This window comes from Frankliniella occidentalis, unplaced genomic scaffold (assembly GCF_000697945.3).
Source record: "Frankliniella occidentalis isolate FOCC.00 unplaced genomic scaffold, Focc_3.1 Scaffold7, whole genome shotgun sequence".
In the NCBI taxonomy this organism is placed as follows: Eukaryota; Metazoa; Arthropoda; class Insecta; order Thysanoptera; family Thripidae; genus Frankliniella; species Frankliniella occidentalis.
The window spans coordinates 1,531,095-1,535,601 of record NW_026267137.1 but is presented as its reverse complement, the minus strand read 5'-3'; the positions used below and the strand labels follow the sequence as shown (position 1 = coordinate 1,535,601).

The following is a 4,507-nucleotide window of genomic DNA, read 5'->3' as shown; positions in this document are numbered from 1 at the left end:
CCGCACTACGTCGCATCAGTATGAGCTGCGCACGCGGTTCCCACCACCCGCATCCGCATCCAGGAACTCGGGGCTTTACTCGGCTTGATCTCTTTCTCTCTGTTCTCGGAGCTCAGCGTCATATCGCCACCACCCCGCGGCTGCGGCCCGTGCGCCGTGCCCTAAAGCCTCCCGACCGCCAGCCACTCCACCACGGGCGGCCGAGCCGAGCGCCGTGGGGGTGGGCCGGCCCGCCGGGCACGGGCGTCGCGCGTGACGGCCGCCTGCCTACCTCGCAGGGGCCCCCGGGGATGGGGGGGACTGGGGGACTGTCATCAGCTGATGGACGTGGGAGCTTAGCACGAATAGTGCGCGTGTGTGTGTGTGTGTGTGTGTGTGTGTGTGTGTGTGAGTGAGAGAGAGAGAGAGAGAGAGAGAGAGAGGTGTGTGCGCTCGCGTGCAGTGTATGTCCGGTATGCGAGTTGCGCGCTCTATTAACGTCATCCTGACCGCACGCGGGTCCCGCTGCAAAGGTGACATTCTTCTCTTTCTCTCTCTCTCTCTCCCCTCTCCATTTCTGTCGTCTCTCTCTCACTCTCAGAGTAGGCAAAGTTCAGGGGCTGCTGCCCCGTGCCCGTCCGCCGCATTGCTGCCGTGCCGCGGCCGCTGCCCTTACCTTACGCGCGCCACGCGCTTACGCTCCTCTTTTATTTTATTGTTATTTTCGCAGTTATTGCGTGTAGCGTTGCACAATAATGATAAATAGTCAGGGCAGAGCGCGGGTTCACTTTTACACCCCTCCTTATATGTTTGCCGCTGCTTTTAGTATAGAGGTATAGGAGGAGGAGGAGGGACAGCGAAAATGAGCCACCGCCGCGAGTCACCGCCGGGGCAGCGCGCACGGCAGGCAGGCGTGTCACTTCCGGCACTGCGTATGCAGATCGCACTCGTGCCCCCCCCCCCCTTCTCCACTCTAAACAACCCCTCTCTCCCACGGTTTTCCACTGCTGCTGCTGCTGTTGTACGCCGCCGAGACCATTGTGCGAAGTCTTCTTCCCTCCTCGTCCTCATCCTCCTCCTTCTCCTCCCCCTTCTTTCTTGAGGCGACATGAGCTTCCATTGCATTTGATTTGCATACTCAGAGTACGCGCGCTCGCGAGGAGGGGAGAATGGGGGGAGGGGGGGGGACAAAGAGTGAGGGAAATGGAGGTGAGTGTATGGCGAAAAGGAGAGAGAGAGAGAGAGAGAGAGGCGGCGTCTGTCCAGCGGTACGTGCGAGGGGAGGGGGCGGGGGCGGGGCACATGGGTGGCGCTTTGTATGCGCTGGGAAATTGAACGTACACGCGTGAACTCTGTCGCGCGGCTCCGCCCCCCCCCTCCTTCTGTGTGTGTGTGTGTGTCTCTCTCTCACTGAGGGTTTTCCGAACAGCGCGCGCGTCTTGTCTTGTGTAACCCAGCAGCAGCAGTAGCAGCAGCAGCAGCAGGGACGGTGGCGGCGGCTGCGCGGGAACTACAACAACATGTAGTAGCGTAGCGAGGCGTTGCCCTCTGGTGCTGCCACCACCTGGGCGGCGGGGTAAACAAGCAAAAGTCTCTCGGAAACGCGTGGAGTGGCGAGCGCAACGTGGCGCGGCGTGGCCGGGAAAATAAGCAAAAGCCTTTTCGGAAACGCGGCGGCGGCGTGGCGGGGCGTGGCGCGGCGTTGGCGGAGCAACGACGGACGGATGGATGACTTTCCCGCGGGCTTGGCTCGGCTTGACCCGCGCCGTTTGTTGTTGTGGTGTTGTAGCGTAGGGATTTAATGAAGGCAAGCGCGACGAGTTACCCCCCTCACCGACCCCTTCCACTCCCCACCTCTGCGCGGGGGTCATTGTTAAGACACGCGCATGTCTGATGAGGAACGCGGGGCGTGGCTATGGGTGCGGACGTGTTATGTGTCGTACTCTCTCTGTCTCCTTCTCCCCCCCCCCTCTCTCTCTTTTCCTGTCCCCTCCTCTCCCGCCCCCTGCGCCCCTGCAGGTGTGTCCCCCGCTGCGGCGTGCACACTTCCATAAGGGGGGAGGTCAAGCCGTGAAAGGATGTCACTTTTCACAGTCTTTGACTGCTTTAGAAAAAAAAAGGCAGGAAAGGAAGGGGATAAACTCAGCGCACCTTTTGTTTTCTGTTATCGTGATCAGCAATTTCTTGTTTCGTTGTCCTTTTTGTGTTCGTAGATACCCCCTGGTTTCATCCAGGACCGCTCCAGCAGTGTTCTGGAACTTCTTCAGGACTGCTCCAGGACCGCTCCAGCAGTATTCTAGAACTTCTTCACGACTGCTCCAGGATCGCTCCAGGACTACTCCAGGATCGCTCTAAGACTGCTCCAGGACCGCTCCAGGTCTTCTACAGGACGGCTCCAGGACCGCTCCAGGACTTCTCCAGGAGGACCCCCCACGAGGCGATTAGCGCCCCGATCATCGCCGAGCTGCGCGCCGGCCCGGGCCCGAGATGATGGTGAGTCGCGATGTCCGCTGATACAGCCTGTTCCTTTCACAAACAGCCGCCAGAGAGCGCGTTTGCTTTCGCTACCGGTCGCACTGCGCGGACCGCGGCCGGCCGGCCGCCGCTGCCTGGAGGAAGCAAATGACATGGCTCGCGCTGTCAGGGGAGTGCGAACGAGCAAACCATGACGAGGCCTGTTTCAACATAACAGTTCTATAAATCATCTTTCTTTTTTTGGGCTCTGCCCTCTCTTCTCTTCTACTCGCGACTTGGCATAGCGACGCGCGACCCTCGGATCTCAATCTGAATCTCTGACGTGGAGACTACTGCGAGGCGCACCCGCTATCGCGCCGCCAATGTCCCTAATCTACAGACGCATAACTCTGCTAAGTTAGCCGCAGTGGAGGCTGGGCGGAGCTCCGGCTGACTGAACCTCGAGGCCGCTCGTCTCGTCCGCCTCTTCAAAATAAAACAAAAAAACATGTGACGGGTGGCCAAATGAAGCTACGAGGGGGGAGGGTAGCCAGCAGCAGTAGACACGATCGTGGCAGCAGGGTTTTCTGGGGGTTACTTTGCGTGGAGAAGACGACATCGTTTCGACTTCTTTTCCACGAAAAGAAATGACACGGGGATCGACATTTTCCACCGCCCTCTTTCGCGCACACCGCCCCCCGCTGTTGCGCGTCCCAGCCGTCGAACACACTGTGGATTACATGTGTTTTACTTGGAAAAGCCGTCGAATCGAGGCCGCGCCTCTGTACGAGCCGCAGGAGCGATTACAGGGGGACTGGCTGCGGGTCCAGGCGACCCTGCCTGCCGGAGGCTGGCGGCCTGGGCTGCAGGCGGCATTCATCTGTGTCTTCGGGCTGCCTCGTCCTGGCGTCCTGGCGTCCTCCCCCACGCGGGCTTCTCTCCACGCAATCTGCAGCGCGACAGCCTCGCAACTCAAGCAGCGGCCGCGGGAGGCTGGAGCGGGCGGCTGGAGCCGGCTAGAGCAGCATCAGCAGCAGCGGCAACAACAGACGAGGCTTTCAGAAATTTTTCTCTCTCTCGTTGGCTCGGCTCGTCTGGACTCGTCTGTGGCGGCGGCGGCATAGCGGCAAGGGGGAGGAGGACGCATAGCGAATAACAACATCCAACACCCGGGTAAGGAAGGACGTGCCTCGGGCTGCTCGGGCCTGCAGGCGGGCGGTGGCGGGCCTCGGCGGGCAGTCCTAGGCGCTGGAGTGGAACTAAATCTCCAGCGGAGACACTGATGAGGCGGCCTGTGGGCCCTCGGGGCGAGCGGGCGGGAGAGAGGGACAGAGTTAGGGAGAGACAGACGCAGAGAGAGATGATCAGCTGATTGCCGTGTGCGCGGGTCCGGGCGGCGTCCGGGGGCTTCTTATCAGTGGCAGTGGCGTCGCTGCTCCGAGGCGCCGCGACGCTCCCGCTCGCTCCGTAGATCATGCCGCCTCCCGCCCGGCCGCCGCCCGCTGTTTCGACGCGCCCGCGTGTGTGCGACGTCTGCTCGCAGATGGATCGCCCGCGGTCTCACTGCCGGGTCTCGACACACACCACCCTCGCCTCCGGCTCCGACCGCCGAAGTAGTCCTCGCACGACTCTGTCGATCGCACCAACTTGCAGGTTGCTCGACGCAACCCCGCGCCCCCCGTCCGTCGCCGTCACGACCCAAACCTATTCGAAGCAGACGGCCGGAAAACGGTCCTGTCCGACTTTTTCGTCTAGGGGAAAGAAAAATAATTGATGCTGATAATGCTTTTTCTTGCTGCGAGTGCGATTCCCCCCGCTTTTCCCTCCTCGCTCTTCGGCACCGGCCAGCGGCGGCGTCGGCAATAAAGTCGGGTTGTTAGCCGCGTTCGCTGCTTATTTGCCAAGTGCAACTTTTCTTTTCCTCCTCCTTCTTCTTTCGCGCCAGTGATGGACTAGGATGGCGCGGCCCGGCGTGGCCCGGCGCGGCGCGGCTCCGAGGGCGCGGTCTGTCTGTCGAAGCTCTCCGCGCCTGGGCGGACGTGCTGCTATGCACCGAGTGCCCCGCCGCCCCGCC

General features: G+C 61.4%; 1 protein-coding gene across 1 annotated transcript in view; it reads right to left on the bottom strand.

Annotated features, from left to right (window-relative positions):
* LOC113209614 (uncharacterized) overlaps positions 1-4,507 on the bottom strand; it is a 12,404-nt gene that overhangs the window by 1,539 nt on the left and 6,358 nt on the right. The gene's annotated exons all lie outside the window — the stretch shown is intronic.